Source organism: Pleurodeles waltl, chromosome 9 (genome assembly GCF_031143425.1).
Source record: "Pleurodeles waltl isolate 20211129_DDA chromosome 9, aPleWal1.hap1.20221129, whole genome shotgun sequence".
Lineage (NCBI taxonomy): Eukaryota > Metazoa > Chordata > Amphibia > Caudata > Salamandridae > Pleurodeles > Pleurodeles waltl.
In genome coordinates, this window is record NC_090448.1 from 927,617,784 (window position 1) to 927,643,247 (window position 25,464).

A 25,464-nucleotide genomic window follows, 5' to 3' on the forward strand; every position below is an offset into this window, starting at 1 on the left:
CATGAGTGGTTCTGCCTTTTTATGAGCTACCAAAGTAGGTCATTCCCGAACCTGGGTGCAAAAATTCAGAACAATCTCCTTCCGGCCTTTGTTGTTTCGATTTGTTGAACCTTCAAAAGAAGAGTTGCATTGATTGTAGAAATCTGACTGTGAAATAGGGGATCACCACACTGGGTCAAAAGGAGATCCAGTTCTGTAGTAGGTTTGGTGGGTGAGAGAGTGGGTGAGAGAGAGGGGGCTATTCACAAAATAAATGTACATATTATATAATCTACACAAGTAAGTTTACTCTTATACTCTTAAGTAACTTTACTGGAACAGGGAATGGATTCAGTTAAAAACATCAAATATAACCCCAAAGTTACAACTAGTAGTGACTTTACATCCATATTTTATATTCTTTACACTTAACAGAGACCTCCATAATTGGGGCAGAAATCTCATTATAGCAAAGTACAGTGAAAATTATAAAATGTTATAAGAGTTGAAACAATAGCTAAAATACTTTTATGTGAAAGGGTAATGTGAATTACTTCAAATTCAAACTTAGTCCAAATTAATAAAGGGTACAGCACTATTTACTTACTTTTTAGTGACATTTTTCAATAGGTAAATGAAATTAGTTTAAAGTTATTTAAAAACAATGAAAGTAAAATATTTATATTTAATTATTAGGTGTTAAAATATAGTACAAGTTTTGTATAGAATTAATTATTGTTTTACAAATAATTGAATGTTTTCTTTTAATTCACAAAAAGTTATTAAAACTGTATAATGAAGGGGCCTTGGATAGGGCACACAAGGAGTCGGCTGCCCTTTAGCTCAGCTCTGGCACCTGTGACCTTTCTGAGGGTAATCCTGTGATCCTCCTGACCCCCAGCGTGTCAGCCGATAATCCATGAGGCGTGTGGGATCCCCGGGAGCAGCCAGGTAGCAATGAGAACTTGTCAATGATTGCAGCCCGGTAATGACACCAACACACAAAGAGCCACGGTATCACCCAGGATGGTAGCATGGTCATAATCGACATCTGACTGATGAGGAATTACCCTGGGGGAGAAGAGACACAACTGGGGGTCCTGTGGTGAGCCCCCCTGCCCTGACTGAAACAAGGGTACTCCTTGTGCATGAATGGTCCCCTGACATTACAGCTGCACCCATGATAGTGCAACTGTGCCACATAAAGAGAAATACAATGGAGAGCTGTCCCCCGGGGACTTCCACTTGTAAGTGGAGACAGGCACTAAGGCCTGAGGAACGTTGCCTAAGTGGACTCAAAATCTGCAAGATGAGGTGGGCCGGGCCATGGGGGACCCCGAATACATACATCTGGATGTGAGGGGGCTGGGAGGTGGAACGGAGGCCATTACCCAGATTCAAGAGTAGGCTGGGGATAATTGGCAGCCCAAAGGTAGGCTCGGAACCATTCTCCACCCCCCACGATGGGGTGTATCAACTGAGAAGTGCCCTCAGCCATAACATTGAAAACAAGAACTACAGTTAGGGGCCATTGTGGTCACATTGAGACATTTGAATAGTGAAACATTTGGAGACAGCACAGGGGGCAGAGGTGGATACCTGCATCTCCGTCCTCCTGGAACTTGGTGGGCAGGTGGTGCACCAGGACTGACGCCATACCCGGTAGATGGACAAGCCCAAGAGTTCACTGGGTGAACATTAAATGGTGCATGCGCCCGGGGAGCCACACAATAGAGGACAACAGCAGTGGGGGCAGCGAGCTATAAGTGTGAATTCCCCCTAATACACTGTGTCCACATCTCATCTCCAAACAAAAGCGTATTCCATCCCTGATAGACTGTTGCCTCTCATCCGTGGTGGCTTCCCGCTTCTTTCACCCCAGCCTCCTTCTCCTCTACAGGTGCTAACTTGAAAGACTGAGTTCTCTGGGAGAGGGGCTTTGTGTGGGAGGGACACTGACCCTCTCATTGTCCTATTTATCACCCTATATTCAATGTCCGCTCAAGGCACCACCTCACCAGTGTAGCATAAGGCCTATGGGAATGAGGGTGTACTGACAGACATGACCCAGACCACAGGGGTGCTGAGCTAGGCAACTGGTAGGGGAGCGACTGTCATCAGGAACAGGTAGGAGGTGTTCGTGTCTGAGTTCTTGTCAGAAATAATCACATAGCGATAGGGACTGAAAGGGGTGGCAGTGACATCCTGTCTTCATCAACACCGCACCTGTAGACTGTGGGACCTGCAGTGGTGACCCAACTTACTAATGTGAAGTGGTAACTCGAGGAGACACTGGACTCTACACAAAATGAGACAAGGAGGGTGATCATGGTACGCTCAAAGGTGACTAAATCCCCTCATCAATAACTACTGTGTCAGCTGGAAGTGAATCCATATCCAATGGCAAACAAATAAGACCTCTATTTGAAAGACCACACTGCCACTATACAAGCAGCCATAAAAGATACAAAGACAGCCTTGAAGTTTAACAACAATGCAGTCACTAAAGAGGTCAACCTCCTTCGAATAGACCACAGAAAACTGGTTGAATGAGTGACAGAAACAGATTCCATTCTGGCCCCCATGACAATGGTGAGAAATGAGGAATGTCTCACGTGTTACACTGACAAAAATGCAGGAAGGGACTACCATGGCCGGTGACTGACAACAGATGGCTGGAACTGGCTGAGCAGTGGACAGATACTGTTGACAATGAAGGGTCATCATTATCAGGAGGAGAGAACAGGGGGTGAGACGCCGCCTTCGATGTCACCAATGATATCAGACAACATCATCTGTGCAGCACCTGTCTATCACGAGGGGGTGCTTTGGAGACTATGCAGGCCTGCCCTGGGATTTTTGGAGGCCAATTGAATCACCAAAGGCCATGCCCTCCCCACCATTGGGGATCTGTGTTCTCAGACTTTGGACGGCTGTGTTTTTTATGAACAAGTTATGCTGGGGACGGGCATACCATGAGTTGGGGCAGCATCAGACACAGAGATCACAATAAGGTAGAGGAGGGAGAGGGGTCAGTGGGGGGTAATGTTTATCATTAAACGGTTTGCACTATTGTTGACAACTCACCCTTTGGAGGGGTTATCAAGTATATAGTGAGTTTTCAGGCGAAGAGGAGGGGACAGGAATACAAATAAGATGACATCATTTGCTTATATTATTGAGTTGAAATGTGAATGACAAGATAAAAAGTGGACTGGTGATGAAAGCATTGGGGAGATAAGTGGCAGATGTGGTCTTCCTGCAGGAAACACATGTGAAATGCTATAAGGGGACACTATTAGCTCGGGGGAAATATGGGATCCTGGTTCAGGCAGGTTACTCATCTAGTGCTAGGGGAGTAGCAATGCAAATCAAAAAGTCTGTGGCCCTTCAGGTGCAACACAAATTGGTGGATGAGCTAGGGTGTTTAACGTTGGTAGTGGAAGACTGGGAATGATAACAATTGGCCCTAGTCAATGCCTATGCCCCACTAGGACTTCAGAAAGATATCTAACTCATTTGGTCACACTACTTGCTGAATTTAGCACAGGCTACAACTGTGGTCAGTGGAGAATTTATTATGGTGCTGGATAACCAGCTTGATAGAGCCCAGGTCAGACAGACCCATAAGAAATGTCAGGGAAAACTGGCCCACTTCCTACAAGCTGGTGGTTTGGGGGATGTCTGGAGAGAGCTCCACAGACATCGTTGGTGCTACTCTTTTTACTCAGGGGCACATGACACATACTCCTGTATTAACTTATTCATTACCTCAGAGGGATCCCTCCCAAGATTTACAGATGCTGAATATTAAGCTAGGGCGACCTCTGATCATTTCCCCCCTGCTGATGGCACTAGACTCTTCCCCCAAAGCAGGGCAAGAGTGAATGGTGAATGTAGACATGGAGGATGACTAACAAAAAGGAGGTGAAATACCGCAGATGGCCTCAGCCCAATACTTTAAAGGAAATACTACTTTGGTGTAGGAAGTAGCCACACTTTGGGAGGCATAAAAAGCCACTATCTGGGGGGGGGGGAGTTTGATTATTGTGGGTAACGTGGGAGATAGACAAAATGCAAGGAACGCTGCATAGCTTGATAGAGCAATATATACCAGTTAGATGATGAGCATGCAGTGTGCCCATCAGCTGAAACAAAAACCTGTCTCCTAGACAAGACAGGGGAATACCATTCAATGATGACTGATGCAGTTAAATTACACTATGTAATGCAGGCAAATTGTATATACAAACTGGTAAATAAGGCTGGAAAAATGCTGGAGTAGCTCAGCAAATGAAACCAAGATCTGCATCATATAGTGAGAGTCCAAGATTCTACTGGCGTCCTAGTGACAAGCTCTGAGGTCATTGCAGAAACTATGGTAGGGTATCTGAGTAAATTCTATGCCAGTAAACACTGATCCAACTCAGATTATCTGTCAGATTTCATTCAGGAATGTCCTTGTTGGAGGCTCACTGTTGAGGAGGTGGTAACAGACGCTGACTCAGCTTCAATCGGGAAAGGCACCAAAGGGCCAAAGGGCTACAGGTTGAGTTCTTTAAGAAAGTAGCTAACATGGTGGTGCCACACCTACATAAGATGTGTGAAGAGGCACATTTCCAGAAGGGTTCTCTCCAGACATCAACCAAGTGACAATAGCTTTGATTCCCAAACCCAGAAAACTGTGGGACCGATGGGATTCATACTGCCAGTTATCAGTACTCAATGCAGACGCAAAAGTATTGTCTAAAGTCCACGCAAACCATTTGGGAAAAGTAATCCTTGACCTGGTCCATTTGCATTAGAATAGACTCATACAGCATTGATCCACACTGCTTATCCTTTGCTGCCTACATAACAATATGTCCACAACGAATAATGTGAATCTTTCACTGGCGTTGGTATCAGTAGGTGCGGATAACTTTTGATTCTGTGGAATAGCTGTTCCTGTTTGCCATTCTACAGAAAATGGGCATGGCACCCAAATTCAGTTGATGGATCAACCTCCTTTATAAGGAAGCCTCAGGTTAAATTAAACAGTATCCTTTAGCTAGGGCTCCCGATAGGCTGGGGAGCTAGACAGGGCTGCCCATTATTGCCTATGCTGTTAATCCTGGCAATAGAGGTACTAACTGAATGGATTTGTGTAGATGCACAGGTATGGTGCTGGCAAGGGGAGATACATGGGAGGAAAACATCTAGCTATCTGTAGACAATGTTTGGTTGTTTGTATCAGAACCGGAGCAATCACTGTCATGTGAGGGACATCTTTAGGACTGGTTGAAGGTGCTCAGTCCTGAACTCATTCCTGTTCCCCTAGGTGCTCGGGATTCTGAGGTTCTCTCCCCATTCCTCTGAGAGTGGAGCAGAATTGATTCTGAATCCTGGGCCTTTGGATTACCAGAGATGGACCCACCCATTATGAGAACAACCTGGCTCTGCTTTTGCATAGATTAGAGGATGAGACCACACAATGTAGCACACCCTCCCTCTCCCTACTCAGTAGAGCTGCTTTGTTTAAAATGATCGCCCTACTGAAAGTAATCTATATCCTACAAAATAGCCTGGATCAGATATTGGAGGCCTTCTTCTGTAAGGTTAATGGCTATGTGAGGAAACACCTGTGGATGGGTGGAGAGCCACGGATATCTCTTTGCACTCTGGATGGATATGCGTATGATGATATGAGCCCTTCCAGTATCCGCAAATATTATGAAGCAGCCCAGGTTAGCACGATAGATGACTGGGCATTCGGAAAACTGGATGAACTGACCTACCGCCATGACCAAGATACTATGGGGGTGATGGGTTACCTTTATGTGCTCTATGGAAGAAAACTGGACCCTAGTGCCCCAGCCAACACTAAGACACTATGTGGGATTTGGGAGACCCTGTTGAAGGAAATGGGTTGGAAGAGGCAACTGACCCCCAAAACCCCATTATTGGTAGATACAAAACTTATGGAAATGTCGAACATGGAGGCTTTTCGAGGGTGGGACCTAATTAGCCTTTCCACATTTGGAGATATCTGCATTGTACCGTTTACACACCTCAGAGAGGAATATGACTCCTTGATGATTACATGCCATCTAAGTCAAATTTATTAACCTTTAAGTCTCTTATAAACAATACACAGGGGGACTCACTGTAGGAAGGTAGCCTCTTTCTAGCATGGTTACCCCCACATTTGGCCTGTTTGTAAGTATGTGTCAGTGTGTTTTTACTGTGTCACTGGGATCCTGCTAGCCAGGACCCCAGTGCTCATAGTTTGTGGCCTAATGTGTATGCCTGTATAGTGCCTAACTGTGTCACTGAGGCTCTTATCATCAGAACCTCAGTGTTTATGCTCTCTCTGCTTTTAAGTCTGTCACTGTAGGCCAGTTACTACATTTACCAATTTCAATTGGCACACTGGACCCCCCTTATAAGTCCATAGTATTTGGTACCTAGGTACCCAGGGCATTGGGGTGCCAGGAGATCCATGGGCTGGAGCATTTCTTTTGCCACCCATAGGGAGCTCAGACAAACCCTTACACAGGACTGCCATTGCAGCCTGCGTGAAATAATGCACGTTATTTCACAACCATTTTCACTGCTCTTAAGTAACTTATAAGTGACCTATATGTCTAACCTTCACTTGCTGAAGGTTAGGTGCAAAGTTACTAAGTGTGAGGGCACCCTTGCACTAGCAAAGGTGCCCCCACATAGTTCAGGGCCATTTCCCCAGACTTTGTGAGTCCGGGGACGCCATTACATGTGTGCACTACATATAGGTCAATACCTATATGTAGCTTCACAATTCCAAATCTGGTATTGGGGAGCCAATTCCATGCGTCCTGGTGGCTCCACCATGGACCCCCAGTACTGCAAAACCAGCTCTCTGAGGCTTGCACTGCAGCTACAGCTGCTGCCACCTCACAGATAGGGTTCCGCCCCCCTGGGGTCTGGGCAGCCCGGTTCCAGGAAGGCAGAACAAAGCATTTCATCTGAGAGCAGGGTGTTACACCCTCTCCCTTTGGAAATAGGTGTTACAGGCTGGGGAGGGGTAGCCTCCCCCAGCCTCTGGAAATGCTTTGAAGGGCACAGATGGTGACCTCCTTGCATAAGCCAGTCTACACCGGTTCAGGGACCCCTTCTCCCCTGCTCTGGCGGCAAACTGAACAAAGGAAAGGGGAGTGACCACTCCCTTGCCCATCACCACCCCAGGGGTGGTCTCCAGAGCTCCTCCAGTGTGTCCCAGATTTTAATCATCTTGCTTTGGAAGGTGTGGAGGCACTCTGGAGGGCTCTGAGTGGCCCGTGGAAGCAGGTGACGTCAGAGACCCATCCTGATAGGTCCACACCTGATAAGGTAGCCAATTCCCCTCTCAGGGCTATTTAGGGTCTCTCCTGTGGGTTCTCTTCAGATTCTGCTTGCAGGCTTCCTTCAGGAATCCTCTGCAACAACTTCAGCATCCTCTGACCTCGGATGAACCGCAGCCTGCTCCAAGAAACACTATAACTGCAACAAAGTATCTACATGAGACACTTTTCTTCAGCAACCTCAGCTCCAAGTCAGCACCTGCAACAGTTTCCATGGTGTGCATGCTCTGGGGACTCCCTGTCTTCATCCTGCACCAGTAGAAATCTCCTGTGAAGTGACAGAGTCACTCCCTTGCTCCAAGCAGGCACCTTCCAAGGCGACGACTGGTACCCTGGAACTAGTCTCAGAGTGACAGAGCGTGCTCCTAAGGACACAGAGGGTGGACATCATCAACATAGACTATCCTGAGGTCCTGCTGACGCAATTTGGAGGAGGTAAGACCTTGCCTTCCCTGAGAACGATGGTACCCCTGTGTTTTGTGTCTTCTTCACCTCCTGAGGCCTCTGTGCACTCTTTGCAAAATTCCTTTGTGCACAGCCTGGCCCAGGTCTCCAGCACTCCAGCACTCCACCCTGTGACCCTCAACTCACTGAGTTGTTCTCCAGTGGCGTGGGACCTTCTTTTGTTGTGCTGCATCATTTGCATTTTGCACCTCCTTTGAACCAGAATCCTGCAGCTTCTGGAGGTGCTGGCTGGCATCCTGAGGGCTCTTCAAAGTGCTAAGAGCCCACTCTTCCTCCTCTCACAGCGTTGAGGCCCCCAGATCCCCCCCTGGGTCCATCCAGCGCCATTTTGATGAAAATGCACTTTTGCCGTAGCCAAGGCTTGTTGGTGCCTTCCAACATGAAATCTCATCTGCTACAATTTGCACGCTTTTTCATCATGCAGGAACCTGCTGGCATCTTCCTAGGGTGCATTTCTGCAGTCTTCAACTAACCAGGGACTCTTCTTTTGCACCCTCTTCTGGGTTAGCAGGGGCTCCTGTCCATCCTGGAACTTCTTTCAACTTCTGGACTTGGTACCCTTCCTTTGCAGGTCTTCAGGTCCAATAATCCAGCAGTTGTTCTTTGCAGACTTGGTTGGCTGCTGCCAAATCTCCCAAAAAAGTGTGTCCTAAAGAAACTTGCCGCACTTTACTCCTGCTTTTCTGGCATGTGGGATGGGGTAATTTACTTGCCTTTACTGTATTCTTACTCCCCATCGATTCTGCACACACTACACTTGTCTAGGGGGGGATTCATGAGTCACATTCCACTTTTTTAGTATATGGTTTGTGTTGCCCCTAGACCTATTTTCTCTCTTTGCTTTCTATAGGATTGCCTACTGTTTGCAGTGTCCCATGACTATTTACCTGTCCAATTTTGGTGTCTAGTGTATACACTGTGTACAATACTTACCCTCCAGAAGGAGTATTGTCTCTAAGATATTGTTGGTACTGTGTCACCCAAATAAATACCTTTATTTTTGGTAACACTGAGTATTGTCTTTACTTGTGTATAAGTACTGTGTAAGTATAAGTGGTATTGCTTGAGCTTTGCATGTCTAGTTCAGCCTAAGTTGCTCTGCTATAGCTACCTCTATCAGCCTAAGCTGATAGAACACTACTACATTCACTAACAAGGGACAACTGGACCTGGCGTAAGGTGTAAGTACCCAAGGTACCCACTACAAACCAGGCCATCCTCCTGCACTCACACAGCTATCTTTGAAATGGTAGGTGGATGTTGGCAATTTAGAGGATGATGAATGGCAGGAAGCACTACAATTTCTGAGGGAGGTAGCTATCCAGGGATGATTCTGCCTCATTCAGTTTAAAATCCTTTATAGAATTTACTACACTAGGACACTCCTGCACAACATCGGAAGGGTAGTGATAGATGAATGCTTATGTGCTTGTGTTCAAAAGGGTTCCTTCCTACATATTCTATGGGAGTGTCCCAAGATTCATCCTTTCTGGGAAGTCGCAAAAGCCAAGTTCGTGGCGGTGATTGGGGAACCGCTTATACTTTAGGCCCAGTTAACACTGTTAGGACTGTGGGGGTCTACAGATCTTAACTCTATTCAAGGAACTTTGGGGAACCTAGCATGGTTTGTCGAAGAGTACAAGATTGAGCACAAGAGATGGATGTGTGCTGCAACTGTAAAGGCAGGTCTACGAGGGCCAGGACTGACCAAGAAAGTTTGAGAACGTGTTGGGGAGATGGAACTCTAGTGAATTCGGGAGAGTAATAACAAAGAAAGAGAATCATGGGAAGGAGTGGCCATGACAATGAGGGTTTATGGAGGAGAACTCAGGAATGGGTGGGTAGGGAATGATGGGAAAAATATTTAGATGGAGGAATAGAACCATTGTCATTATTTTCCATGAATCCAGACATGGGTCCTGCTCCTGATTGTTCAATATGTTATACCTACTGTACGAGGGGTGGGAGAATAGGGGTGCAGGGTTGCTGACACTGCAATGTTTGTGTCTATGTTGATGTGAACTAGTTTGTATATGTTTTGGAAAATTAATAAAAATAATGTAAAAAAAGATTGTACAATGAAATAATATTTAGTTATAATTAATAATTATTTGGTCATGTTAAAATAATTATGCACATACTTTTAGAATGTTCAAATAGATTATTTTATTTTAACATTGTTAGAAATGGGGTCTTTGGATGGCAGTCGTGTTACCCCTTGTCCAAGCAAGGACCCTGACTCTAGTCAAGGTAAGTCATAAACAATCCAAATTATCTTGTGCCCACCCTCTGGTAGCTTGGCACTGAGCAGTCAGGCTTAACTTAGAAGGCAATGTGTAAAGTATTTGTGCAATAAATCATACAATAACACCATATAACACTACAGAAATACACCACACAGTGTTTAGAAAAATATAAAAATACATAACATTTATCTGAATATTTGCACATCACAACGATCAAAGATGCAATAAGTAAATGTAGAGCTATCACTGAAAAGTGATATCAAGACATTCACTGGGAACACGGGGGTAAACACCGTCGTCCGCCGTGACGACATCAAACAGAAGACCGCCATTGGCGGTGAACAGAAACCCGCCATATAATTATGCAAAAATCAGTAACTGACAAAAATCTCCCTGCCACCAGTCACCACCAGGACCTTGTCGGCGGAAATGCTGGACCTCCCACCCCACCACAGCCGAACACACAAACTCCCCACCCTCCAAATAATAATGCACAAATCACTGCAGCAGTCAGTGGAAGCAGAACGACCATTGGCGGTACAGACCACCACAGCTGGCAAGTGGACCTAACAGTAAGAAATGCACACATTGGCAAGTTCAAAACCAACACACCTGACACACATCCACAACACTATAAAACACTCACAGACACACCCCACAATCCTTTGCAATGTAATTAGGACAACTGATACAGAGAACCCCAGAAGCAGACACCGCACACCACAATACACAATACATATACCCAACCACACAAGAGCACCCTCACCTGGATTCACACAAGACACCATTCACAACACACACCATAGCACTCCCCAAACATCCACGCTTCACAGAAAGGGAGCTAAGGACCATGGTGGATGAGATACCAAAGGTCGAGCCACAATTATTCGGGGCACAGGTTCAGCACACACCCATCACCAGGAAGATAGAGCTATGTGTCAACATCAGGGCAGTGCGCGCTCTACGGGCACAAGAATGCAAAAACCCAGCACTCTCAAGATAACGTAATTCATGCATTGTGCTGATATGATGTTGTTTAACCTTTTGCATTGCAGAGTTTAATCCTGAAGACTTATGTTCAAGGTGAATATAAATACTGTTCATTTGCGATATACTGCTGCAGGCTTTCAGAGTGTGTCAGGGTGTGGTCCCTTTCCAGGGCCTTCTAGAAGCTTTCCCTGCAGCATGCCTGGGTGTGGTTTGTGGGTTGGGCCAAGACTCTATATAAGGGAGCCAGCCCAGCTCCACGTGCTCACTATTCAGAGGTCCCGGTGCAGAGCAGCAGCAAATTCCTGAGCTCCTGTTCCGGAGGCCTATTTTGATCTTCGAGGCCGCACCCCTTCACTTTGCTCGGTGATTCTTGATCAGGGCGGTAAGACGGAGGTCAGGCTGGGCCCCCAATTCCGTTTTCAAAGGATTTTGAGTTATTGGGCCTAATTAGCATGATAAAACTATTTTTCTCTTGTGCGTGTGAATGTGCGCTTGATGTATAATGGTATTTTACATGCAGGCATTCGAATCGGCGAGACGCGCAATTCTTTCCTCGAGTACAAATTTGGATATTCATTGTGCGTTACTATTTTATGGCATTTACAAGGTAGCATTCAAATCAGCAAGACGTGCAATTCATTTCTCGTGCTTAATTCATGTTATTCATTGTACGCTACCATTTCTTGGCATTCATATGGTGGTATTCGAATCGGCAAGACACGCGATTCATTTCTTGTGCTTAGTTCGTGATATTCAGTGTGCGCTACCATTTCTTGGCAATCACATGGTGGCCTTCGAATCGGCAAGACGCCCGATTCATTTCTTGTACTAAATTCATGATATTCAGTGTACGCTACCATTTCTTGACATTCACATGGTGGCCTTCGAATCGGCAAGACGCTCGATTCACTTCTTGGTTTTAGTTCATGATATTCAGTGAGCGCTACCATTTCTTGGCATTACCATGGTGGTCTTCGAATCGGCAAGACGCGCGATTCATTTCTTGTGTTTAGTTCATGATATTCAGTGTGCGCTACTATTTCTTGGCATTCAAATGGTGGCCTTGAATGCCGGCGAGACATGTGATTCATTTCTTGTGCTTAATTCATGACATTCATTGTGTGTTATCATTTCATGGCATTTCCGTGGTGACATTCGAATCGGCAGAACGTGCGATTCATTTCTTGTGTTATAATCTCAAAGTTCATTGTGCACTACCACTTCATGGCATTTACTTGTTGGTCTTTGAATCGACAAGACGCGCCATTCATTTCCCATGTCTATTTCATGTTACTCCATGTGCACAATCATTTCATGACAGCTACAAACCTTTGTGGAAATCTGTAATGTGCGCAAATCATGTTCCTGCATTTCAAGAAAAACAAAAGTGTTTCAAAATTCTAGATGTTATATTGTATGTGCATAACAAGTCTCTCAATTGTTATTCATATGGTGTTATAAGAAATTATTCAGATTATTTCCTTGTCCTCATGCCAAAGTCTATGCTTGAATTTGAAAGCGTAATTCTAGAAAAGGCTGATGTTTCTAATTCATGTGGAACTTTTCATTGAGTGGTTCAGTAGAATGTTGTATTAATCTTTCTTGATTCCCTCACAAGTATTCAAAACATTTTTGAAGCCTTGTTATTTAAGTCCATGCTTAAGTTATTCATTTTTACAGTATGACAATGCTTAGAGTCATAGCCTAGTAATGATTAGTATGATATAATCTTGATATTGTGTGTTCTAACCTTTTTGCTTCCTACAGGTCTCCTTCCCAGCTGTTCCCTACCTAATCCCCTTTTCCCCACTTGGACTCTCTTAGACTCTGTGACATTCTAATCAGAGTATCGGAGCTGTCTTGTGGTGGACGTGTTGGGAACGTGCACGGACCCCGAGGATCTGGTGACTCTGACACTATGGCAGACAATAGTGAACAAGGTCAATGCAGTGGGACACCATCCACACACGAGGGACGACATCTGCAAGAGATGGAACGAGCTGCGTGGGAAGGTAAGGTCCATGGCATCCTGGCACAACATTGCAGTCCAGAAGACTGGGGCAGAATTTCCACCAACATCACCCAACTACACTGATTTTGAGGAAAAGGTATTGGCCATCCTGCACCCTGAGGGACTCACTGGACTCACTGGAGGAATGGACTCGGGTAAGTTGTTTACAATTACCCCATATCCATCACACCCGTAATGCATGCACTACCCCACCCTCCAACAGCCACAAGGACCACTACCCCACCCAGCCCTCATTCACAACACCCAGTCACCCTGCATGCCCACAAACCCACTAACAGGCTCACATCCCTCCCCCTGTGCACAGCCACCTACACCTGCAAGGAATCACAAGGGCACTACACCACCCACAATGCACTCCACATCCTAAGCAAAATGCAACGCAAACCTCACAAAGGCACCCTGCATGGCCCCAAAGTGTAAAAACCAGTACAAAACAGCCCAGACCTGTCCCCCCATCTGATCATGCAATTGTAACAGACATGTCCATTCCCCAACCGGTACCACCACCCATGCCACCCTGACGGACAGGACAAGGACTGGCAGTGCCCACAGGGAGACAGAGGCACCACCCAGGACACTGTAGATTGAACCCTGGACATAATCGAACACCCTGGCCCCTCACACAGTCCTGGACTGTCACCATCCAGCAGCCTCTCCCAGGACACCACTGACACCCCTACCACCCAGCAAACAACATCAGCCCGGGGCAACCATCCCCACACTTGTGTATCCAGGCCACAGACTGGTGGAACACATGGACAGAGGCCACAGTCACCCCCTACCAACAGGCAGGAAGACGATGGCCCCAGTTCAAGTGGTACCGCCAGACCTGTACAGGGGACACAGGCACAGGGGGCTAGGCACAGTGGGAGGGCATCACTGGCCCAAGGGGGAGGGCACAGGATGGATGCTGCAGCCCAGGACGTGATCTCAGAGGTCCTGGGGGCATACCACCATACCCAGGACAGATTGGCCAGATGATGTCCACCCTGGAGCAGAGACAAAGGATGCAGGTAGCTCACCACCAAGAGGCCATGGAGCAGTGGAACTGCACAATGCCACAATGGCCACCATAGCAGCTGCGCTGCTGCACCTTGTCCCAACACATCCTGAGGCCCCCACAGACCAGGAAGACCTAGCTACAGGCCAAGATACAGACCAGGCAAAAACATGAGCAGCAGCAACTGGACTAGTGCCACCATCTCAAGACACACAGGAGACCTGCATCTCAATCCGTACAGGCCAACACCAGGTATACAAACGGTCCCTCATGCCAAGATATGGAACAGGAACACCTGCCAAGACCAAGGCACCCTCAAAGAAGAGAAGTGACTCTGGCAAGAACTGTCCTCCAAGTGTGCCACTGAACCGACGACCAAACCGTGTAAAAACAACACCAAACACTGGAAATGGTAGATGGACATACCACTACTGCCAACAAATGATGCTACCATGTAGCCATATTGTACAACTACCAGTAGCCCACTCCCATCACTGTAAACTGCACAATGTAATCCCTGCACCAAATAAAACACCAGTTCACCAATTACAATGTCCCCCGATATTATGTCAAAACAAATTGAAGTATTGATGCAATTGTCTTATAAATCATATATTGCACCCCACGCATAACATGTGGTTGTGCCAATAGAAATGTATTTTTTTTACCATAATGTAACATGTCCTATGCAGACCTGGGCACAGTAGTGATGTCTATTGACCCAACACCCCTCTAGATGAAAAGGCACACTGACAGTATGCTGCACAGACAGCAGTCTCATCGATTAGTCCCACATTGTTACTGGAAGTAGAGTTGTATCAGTTGGTTCCTGAAATGTGTATCTTCCCCCTCCTCATCATCACCATCACTCTCATCCCCTCTCTGAGGAAGCAGGTCTGGATATACAGCACCCTCCTACTCCAAGAGGGGGATAGAATTCCACACAGCCACTTTCTTCAGCATGCAGCAGGTCACCACTATTCTACACACCTTTTCAGGCTCATAGGCCAAGGATCCGCAGAGATCTGTAGGCAACAAAATCTAGCCTTCAGGAGACCTATTGTGTGCTCTATCACCCTCCTACTATGTCCATGAGCCTCACTGTAATTCCTCTCTGCATCTGTCCTAGGATTCTTCACTGGTGTCAGGAGCCAACACATGTTGGGGTAGCCAGAATCACCTAAAAAAGGGGGCAAAACAGGACTGTTAATGACAACCCTCAGAGGCAGACAGCCTGGCTGTCTGCTATGAGGCAATAATTGTCAGAAACACCTACCTATGATCCATCCTCTGTCCCCTTGTAGTTGTTCCATCTTGTGTGGCACACTACTGTTCCTTAGCACAAAGGAATCATGGACTGATCCAGGGAACATGGCATTCACATGTGAGATGTACTGGTCTGCAGTACACACCAATTGAATGTTCCTGGAATTAAAGTTCTTCCTGTTTCTGTACACCTATTCACTGACTCTTGGGGAGATGAGAGCAATGTGGGTTCCATCGATGGCACCTATCACATGGGGCATGTTGGCAAAGGCATAGAAGTCCGACTTGATGGCAGGGAGGTCAGCACTTTGGGGAAACCTCACATAGGACTGCAGTTGTCATATAAATGCTTTCAGGAATCGAGACAGTATAATGCTAAACATTGGCTGTGAAAAACCTGCACCCATGCCCACTGTCACTTGAAATGAGCCAGTGGCCAGGAAATGGAGTGCAGAGAGCACCTGCACTTCAGTAGGGATGGCATGCTGATTATGATTAGCCGGTTTCAGTGCTGGATCCAGTAATGCACAAAGTTCATGAATAGTAGCACAAGTGAGTCTCTAATAGATGTTGATGTGACGCTCCACCATGGTCCACAAATTAACAAGTGGTCTGTAAAACGATGGGGCCCTCCCTCGACACAAGGGTCTGTACCAAGGAGGAGTATAGAAAACATGTGAGGAGCACACATACGTCTGCCCACAATGTTTCCTATTCAGCACTGCTGGCATGATTTTCGATGACACATATGCATAGTATATGTGACACTGTAGCAACATGTCCACAATGATACATCAGGACTGTTCAGGTGAGCAAATGTATATTGCTTCATGCCTATGGGTGTTTGGGGACAATAGGGCCTGCATGGGCAGATGAGGATGTAGCAACAGCATAGTTAAGACCAAAATGTCTGCCCGCTGTAATCCAGAAGTGTTGAGGTGGAAGTGACCGCATACCGCTAGCGGTTGATCTAATAGCGTAAGGCGGTGTTTACCGCCATGCACAAATTCATTGGCTAACATGGTTGTCAATGGGTACTCTTAACGTATCATAATCGCCACCGGCGGTGACGGTGCACACTGCTGCGGTGCGTACGTTAACTCGTCACTCCAACTTCACTTTACTCCCGGATCTCGTGCATGCAGGTACTCCACTGTGTATGCTGCTGTGCCCTGCCTCTGGTCATGGAAATGGCACGTGTGGCAGGGGAAAGAGCCCCGGCCTTCACCAGCCAGTATTTGGAGAAGCTTGTGGACGGGGTCCTGCCCCTGTACGCCAAGCTCTACGGTCGGCCAGAGGTACAGGTGATTAGGAGGATTGGGGGGCATGGATGTGTGTGATGGTGTTAGATGGCTGTAAACGTGTGCATGTGTGACACTGTATAGTCCAGGTTGCCTGACATGCTGCGTGTGTGCTGTTGTGCTGTTATGCTTTTATTGATGTCCGTCCCATAGTGGACGTATAGCCAGCTGTATGTAACGGCCATTGTCTGACCTCTGTGTTCCTGTTCTGTGTGTCCCATATAGGTCAGCGCCCATCAGAAGAGGGGAATTTGGCAGGCCATCGCCAGAGAGGTGCGGACCCTGGGGGTCTACAATCGGTGGAGCATCCATTACAGGAAGCAGTGGGAGGACCTGCGGCACTGGGCAAGGAAGATCTGCGAGGCCCAGCTAGGGAAGTCCTCCCAACGAGGAAGGGGTGCCCTTTGGGAAGTGACCCCCCTTATGCGATGCATTCTGGCGGTGGTGTACCCGGACCTGGATGGGCACTTGAAGGCTGCACAGCAGTCACAAGGGGGTAAGTACAAAAAACATACTTTGGCTCCTTGATGGATGTGTGTGTGTGTGGTGGTATGTATGCTGTCTAATGGCAGGGACTTTGACTGATGACCATCTACATAGTGGCCCCCGTGGGGAGTATGGCTATAAGGGTCAGCTCTGCAGTACTTCAGGCCCTTCAGTGCTGTGGGGGATGGCTGTAGAGCAGGATTGTGGCCACTAGTCAGGGGCATAGCCATGTGTATAGCGGCTGGTACTGCTTGGTCTAAAAGTTGCAGGGTGGGTGTATGAGTGAACCACTTATGTACCTCCATTAAGCTATTTACAATTGTCTCTCCTGTTTTGTCTACCCATCCTTGTTCTCTTGTGTTGTCTGTGTACATAAGCATCATCTGGCGTGGGAACTGAGGCACAAGCGAGTGGGGATGGAGCGGCCCACGGTTCCACGGAGGCAGAGTCGTCAGACGCCAAGGGGACCAGTGGGTTGGAGGGAGAGAGGAGTACCACAGGGGAGGCAACTACCACTGGAGGTAGTGACTCTGATACCTCCTCCGATGGGAGCTCCCTGGCTGTGGCGGACCCTAGTGGGCCCACCCATTCTGTGTCATCTTCCGCCACCCCCCATGCCTTCACCGTCCTCCCATTTGCCCCCCACCGAGCTGCCCGTGCCCGCTCACCCAGAAGAGTGGGCATCTCCTTCGTCCCAGGCACCTCCTCCCCTGCCCAAGTCAGCCCTGATGACCTTGATGGCAGCCAGTGTCCCTGGTCATTCCATCTCCCCTCCAACCACCTCTACCCCTTCCAGCACCCGACTTCCTTCACCTGTCCAAAGCACACATTCCAACACGTAGGCACACATCTCAACACACAAGAAGCACACTTCAAAACACAAGCACTACACCTACCCTGCTGAAACACATGCACAGCTATATCGTTTTCCCTCAGGTGGAGGATTTGCCCACAGTGAAAGGTGACTTCTATGCCCTGGGACATATCCCCAACATCATCGGTGCCACTGATGGTACACATGTGGCATTTGTACCCCCCCCGCAGAAATGAACAGGTGTACAGAAACCGGAAGAGCTACCATTCTATGAATGTGCAGATGGTGTGTTTGGCAGACCAGTACATCTCCCTGGTGAATGCCAATTATCCTGGCTCTGTGCATGACGATTACATCTTGAGGAATAGCAGCATCCCTTATGTGATGGGCCAACTCCAGAGGCACTGTGTGTGGCTAATAGGTGAGGCCAAGGTCTCAATACAGTTGACATAGGTGTCTAGGTATGGGGCTCTCCCTAAGGGTTAGTGTGTGTCTAACAGTTGTCCCTCGACATTTGCAGGTGATTCTGGTTACCCCAACCTGTCATGGCTACTGACCCCAGTGAGGAATCCCAGGACAAGGGCAGAGGAATGCGACAATGAGGCACATGGGCGAACTAGGAGGGTGATCAAACGCACCTTCGGCCTCCTGAAGGCCAGATTCCAGTCCTCCATCTGACAGGTGGTTCCCTATACTACTTACCAAGGAAGGGGTTCCAGATAATCGTGGCCTGCTGTATGCTGCACAACCTGGCTTTGTGACGTCAGGTGCCTTTTCTGCAGGAGGATGGGCCAGATGGTGGTCTTGTGGCAGCTGTGGAGCTTGTGGACAGTGAAGAAGAGGAGGCAGAAGAAGAGGATATCGACAACCGAAACAACATCATCATGCAATATTTCAAGTGAGACACAGGTAAGAAGATGCTGCTGATTCCCACATCTCATTCTATTGTTGGAACTAGCATTCGTGTGTTGTTTTCTTTTAGTGTATGGACCCTGACTTGTCACTTTGACTTTCCATTTCACAGATGTGGGTCCCACTTTGTGCCATCTGCTATGTTCACTGCTGGCCTACAGCTGTGTTACATTGGTATGTAAACAAGTAAATTGACATTGCTATATTCCATAGTTATTGGAATTACACATTTGTGAAAGCACAGACTGACTCCAGATTGTTTGGTGATTGAAGTGTGTTTATTCCTGTGCTAATAAGTGGAGGGGGTTGTAAAATGGGCTGGGGTGATGGTGGAGGAATGTCCATGTCAGAGTCCAGTCTATTTGTTTCACAGGTGCATTGTCCAAAGGGGCATAGGAAGTGGAGCAATGGCAGTTTAAGGATGGACAGGGTGACATAGTGGGACAGAAGGGTGACAATCAGGGGGGTCTCATTTCCTGGTGGGGGTCTTGGCAATGTTCTCTGTCTTGTTCCTGGATCTCAGGGACCGTTTGCGGGGTGGTTCTCAATCTGCAGGCGGTGGGGTGCTGGTGTCCTGTTGTTCCTGTGGCGGTGCCTCCTGTCCACTAGCGTCGGCAGAGGTGGAGAGCTGTTCATCATCCAGGCTAGTGTCAGGGGCCCCTTGTTGTGCCACTGTGTCCCTCCTGGTGTTGACAAGGTCTGCCAGCACCCCTGCAATGGTGACCAGGGTGTTGTTAATGGACTTCAAGTCCTCCCTGATCCCAAGGTAGTGTTCCTCCTGCAGCCGCTGGGTCTCCTGAAACTTGGCTAGTACCGTTGCCATCGTCTCCTGGGAATGATGGTAAGCTCCCATGATGTTTGAGAGTGCCTCGTGGAGAGTGGGTTCCCTGGCCTGTCCTCCCCCTGTTGCACTGCAGTCCTCCCAGTGTCCCTGTTATCCTGTGCCTCTGTCCCCTGAACCGTGTTCCCACTGCCACTGCCCCCATGTCCCTGATTTTCTTGGGTTGGTGGGTTTGCCTTGGTTCCCTGTAGTTTTGGACACACTGCTGATTGACGTGTCCTGGGGACAGAGGGATGGGCCCGCTGGGTGGGTGCTGTGCTGGTGTTTCCTGAGGGGGAAGGCTCTGTGTTGGCTTGTGACAGTGTCAGGGGAACCGACTGTCCTGAGGTCCCAGATGGGCCGGGCTGGTCATCTTGATCCAGTTGTGCAGAGCTGCTGTCATCAGTGTGGGCCCTTTTCTGTGGGGGGACTGGATATGTCTGGCACCTCCTGTCCTGTGACGTTGGGTAGGGGTCCTGCTGGGGTGTAAATTCATAATTATTGTATATGTGTGTGCCATTGTGTGCAATGGGTGGTTGACCCTCTAATCCAGTGCTTGCATTATTGGCTTGGTCCTTTTTTGTGATTGGTGATTTTGGGGCACGAGTGAATTTCTGTAGTGGACATGCTTGGGTGATGGGTGTCCATGCATTGGTGTTACATGCAGGGTTTGGTTTTGGGATGTGTGGGTTGTGTTAGAAGGGTATCTGAGGGTTGTTGGGGTGATGGGTGTGAGAGTAAGGGTGGGAGTATGTGATGGCATGCAGGTGGGGTGGGGTGATAAGGTAGTAAAGATTTGCCTTACCATAGTCCAGGCCCCCTGCTACTCCTGTGAGGTCCTCAGGATGCAGTATTACCAAGACTTGCTCCTCCCATGTTGTTAGTTGTGTGGGAGGAGGTGGGGGTCCACCACTAGTCCTCCGTACAGCAATCTGGTGTCTTGAGACCACAGAACGCACCTTCCCCCGTAGGTCATTCCACCTCTTCCTGATGTCATCCCTAGTTCTTGGATGCTGTCCTACTGCGTTGACCCTGTCAACAATTCTGTACCATAGGTCCATCTTCCTTGCAATGGAGGTCTGCTGCACCTGTGATCCGAATAGCTGTGGCTCTACCCAGACGATTTCCTCCATCATGACCCTTAGCTCCTCCTCAGAATACCTGGGGTGTTGTTGAGGTGCCATGATGTGGTGTAGGTGATGTGGGAGGTGGTGTCTGTTGTGATGTGTGAGGGGGTGCGTTGGTGTGTGTTGTTTGAGGTGAGTGGATATTGTGTGAGTGATGGTGTTGTGTGTCTGTGAATGCTGGTGTTGTTTTAGGTGGTGGCTCTCTCTGCTGTGCTTCCAAAATTCTAGTAATAAGGGTTTGCGGGTGATGTGGGTGTGTGTTTTATATTGGATTGGGTGTGTGTATGTGTATCAGGTGTGTGAATTTTGAATTGTCCAATGTGGTTGTGTTTTGTAAGTGTGTGTATATTTTGAGCGCGGAAGTGTGTACCGTCAATGGATTATCGCGGTTGAAAGACCGCCATGTTGATTCGTGGGTCATGATAATGTGGGCGTATTCCTGTTGGCATGACGGTGTCGGGTTTGTTATCGCCAGTTTATCATTGATCTTTGGTGTGGCGATTTGTGTGGGTGTCTGTATTGTGGCGGACTCTGGGCTGTGGGTCGTAATACCTGTAGCCGAATTCCGCAGCAGCAGCGGTATGTTGGTGGTCTTCTGCACAGCGGTAAGCGGGATTTACCACCAGGGTTGTAATGAGGGCCATAGTCTCTTTCAAGCACAAAGTACCTGGCTTGCGTGGCAAATCTCTGGAAAGGGCTGCAGAGGAGAAGAAGCGTGGAAACAAAGGGGTGCGCGTCGATTTCTTGGGCCATACATGGCGATGCGTCATTTAGTTTTCATCCAGGGACAGCTGTGTATCGATTTACGGCACTCAGCCATGGATCCTCTTCGGATTGTGGGGTTTTCAGACGCCCTGGGGTCTATGCGTGGAATCCTGGGTTTGGGGAGCGAAGTCACAAGCGCTGCGTTGATCCAGTGGGCGTTGCGTGGAATTTTCTCCCGCATGGCAGGCACTGTGTTGATTCCCCTCTGGAAGTGGGGCAGCAACATCCCTGATCAGCTGTGCATCGATCCTTTGGGCCATGCATTGAAGTTCCGGTCGCAACGCAGGTGCTGCATTGATTTTCTCCTTGCGAAGTCACGCTGTGTCGTTCTGGTTCGGCGTGCAGTGAATTTCTCACTGCGGGGCAGGCTGTGCGTCATTTTTAGCAGGCTATGCATCATGTTTTTGCCGCACAAAGAGTCCAGTTGCAAGAGGGAAGTCTTTTTGGTCCTGAGGCTTCAGGGAGCAGGAGGCAAGCTCTATCCAAGCCCTTGCAGAGCACTTCTTCACCACATCCAGAGAGCAGCAAGGCAGAAGGGCAACAGCAAGGCAGTAGTCCTTCACGGAAAGCAGTCAGGTGAGTCTTTTGGGCAACCAGGCAGTTCTTCTTGGCAGGATGCAGGTTCTGGTTCATTTTCTTCTTTAGGAAGTGTCTGAGTTGGAAGGGGCAGAGGCCCTGTTTATACACTCAAGTGTGCCTTTGAAGTGGGGGAGACTTCATAGAGTGGCTTAGAAGTGCACCAGGTCCCCTTTCAGTTCAATCCTGTCTGCCAGGGTCCCAGTAGGGGGTGTGTCAGTCCTTTGTGTGAGATCAGGCCCTCCACCCTCCCAGCCCAGGAAGACCCATTTCAAAATGCAGTTGTATGCAAGTGAGGCTGAGTATCCTGTGTTTGGGTTGTGTCTGAGTGAATGCACAAGGAGCTGTCAACTGAAACCCAGCCAGACATGGATTGTAAGGCACAGAAAGATTTAAGTGCAAAGAAATGCTCACTTTCTAAAAGTGGCATTTCTAAAATAGGAATATTAAATCTAACTTCACCAATCAACAGGATTTTATATCACCATTCTGGCCATTCTAAATATGTCCTTCTGACTCCATTCAGATAAGCAGCTACCACTCAAACAATGTATGAGGGCAGCCCCAATATTAGCCTATGAAGAGAGCAGGCCTCACAGCAGTGTAAAAATGAACTTTAAGGACTCTAAGGAGTTTTACACTACCAGGACATGTAAACTACATAGGTACATGCCCTGCCTTTTGCCTACACAGCACCCTGCCCTAGGGGTTACCTGGGGCATACCTTAGGGGTGGCTTATATGTAGAAAAAGGGGAGTTTTAGGCTTGGCAAGTACTTTTAAATGGCAAGTCGAATTGGCAGTGAAACTGCACACACAGGCCTTGCAATGGCAGGCCTGAGACAAGGTTAAGGGGCAACTTAAGTGGGTGGCGCAATCCGTGCTACAGGCCCACTTGTAGCATTTAATCTACAGGCCATGGGCACATATAGTGCACTCTACTAGGGACTTATAAGTAAATTAAATAGTCCAATTGGGTATGATCCAATGTTACCATGTTTAAATGGAGAGAGCACTTTAGCACTGGTTAGCAGTGGTAAAGTGCGCAGAGTCTAAAAACCAGCAAAACAGTGTCCAAAAAGTGGAGGGAGGCAGGCAAAAAGTTAGGGGTGACCACCCTAAGGCTGTCAGGTCTAACAAACATTATTTCCTATCGGGTTCTAATTTTAGTCCCTACCTCCTTTTCTAATGGAAACACCAGTGGTTGGGCATGTGCTAGATTTACCCAACTGTTTTTTGTCCTGTCTTTTTTGGCTGTAGTAATTTTAGAAGTCAGTTTGTGAATTAGGAATGAGCTGCCTTTTCTGTGGATAGGTTCAAGTTCCACCCTAAAATCCTCCTGAGTCGTCCTTTAACCCCGTCTTACACCTCCCAAAACTTAACTATTCCCGTTTTCCAGCCATTTTCATCATTTGTACCGATATTTTCTACAAAAATGTACGTGTACATGTGTGAAGATCTCTGCATTTGGGGTGGAAATCTCAACACATGAAAGATATTAGAGGTGGTGAACTTCACATGTAGGTTTGAGAATTTTGTAGTACGTGAGCAGTAATATTGTAGCACTACTAAACCTACTACAAAATGCAGTTTGTGAGTAGGCCCAATTCTGTTTTGATAGATGTGTTGCAGGCTCATCCCCAGCCTCAAAATCATGCTCTGAAGGTGTTGCAGTTTAGCAACATAGCCTTTTATGCCCCGGTAGATGGCATTATAATAATCCATACAGCAAAGGACACACACACTGAACATCTCAAGTAATCAATCAATCAATCAATTAAGGATTTATAGAGCGCACTAATCACCCATAAGGGTCTCAAGGCGCGGGGGAGCTACTGGTCGTAGAGCCATGTCTTGAGGCATTTCCTGAATGTCAAGAGGTCTTGGGTCTGGCGAAGGTGGAGCGGTAGGGAGTTCCAGGTCTTGGCGGCTAGGTGAGAGAAGGATCTTCCTCCGGCGGTGGTGCAGCAGATGCGGGGGATGGAGGCGAGGGCGAAGCTGGCGGAGCGAAGATTGCGGGTGGGGGTGTGGAAGGTGAGTCTGTCGTTGAGGTAGGCTTGGCCTGTGTTGTGGAGGTCCTTGTGTGCGTGTATGAGGAGTTTGAAGGTGATCCTCTTTGACACTGGTAGCCAGTGAAGGTCTCTGAGGTCTCTGAGGTTGGGGGAAATGTGGTCACGGCGTGGGATGTCCAGAATGAGGCGGGCGGATGCGTTCTGGATTCTTTGAAGTTTTGTTAGGAGTTTGGTTGTTATTCCTGCATATAGGGCGTTTTCGTAGTCCAATCGGCTGCTGACCGGGGTGGAATTTCCTAGGGTTTTTTAAAGGTGCAACCCTTCAGACCAAGCTTTCTGAATTTAGGGAAAGTATGGGCAGCTTTTGACGGAAAAGAATACCCAGGTTCCTGGCAATTGATAGTTGGAATGGGGTTATGCCCAGCTGCCTTGGCCAAGCTAAGCAGATAATAGCTTTGAATCTCCTTCAATGACCAATCCAGACTTAGGGGCAGATTTAAGAGCCTTGTGCATCATGTTAGTGCCACGTTAGTGAAATTTTTTTAATACTAAGGTGGTCTTTTCACCACACCATAATTACAAAGGGGTGCAATGCATACATTGTGACACTTTGTAACCCCTAGCTCCACATTAAGCCTGTGCCAGCCATAACATATGCAAGGGGGACGCCATTTTTTCTGTCATTTTTAATGTTTTCTCAGAGCAGACTTTAAAATGACACACCCATTTAAATCAATTGGCCTCCTTGCACTTTGCTACACTAGCGTCAAAAGATTTTACGCTAGTGTAGCAAAGCGACATATTAGAGTCAACATGTTGACACTATTGTTCTAACTATCGCCATGGTGCATTGTATCTGAAATACGGCGCACATGGTGGCATTAGCGGGGCAAATGAGGGCACTAGAAAATTGGCGCTGCCTTGGATGCAGCACCACTTTTCTTAAATTTGGCCCACAGTATCTCCATTAAGCATTCAGAAATATTTGAAGATCTATTGCTGAATGCCTATTAGGCATTGTTAGAGCTGAGTGGTAGACCTAGTGGAAGTTTTTGTCTAATTCAAAAGCCAGTTGTATGTCATCTACAGGGCAAGGGAAATTAGATCCACATGACTGAATCATTCCACAGATAGGCTGAATGTGCAGATTGAACAGAATTGGGAAAAGTGCAGAACGTTTGGGAACGCCATGGCATAATGAGGTCTCAGGCAAATGCAAATGGAGCAGATGTACAGATTGGAATCTGTTGGTCTGAAACAAAGGTGAACCTGCTGTGATCTTCTATAGTTAAGCGGCACATCAGGATAGATCA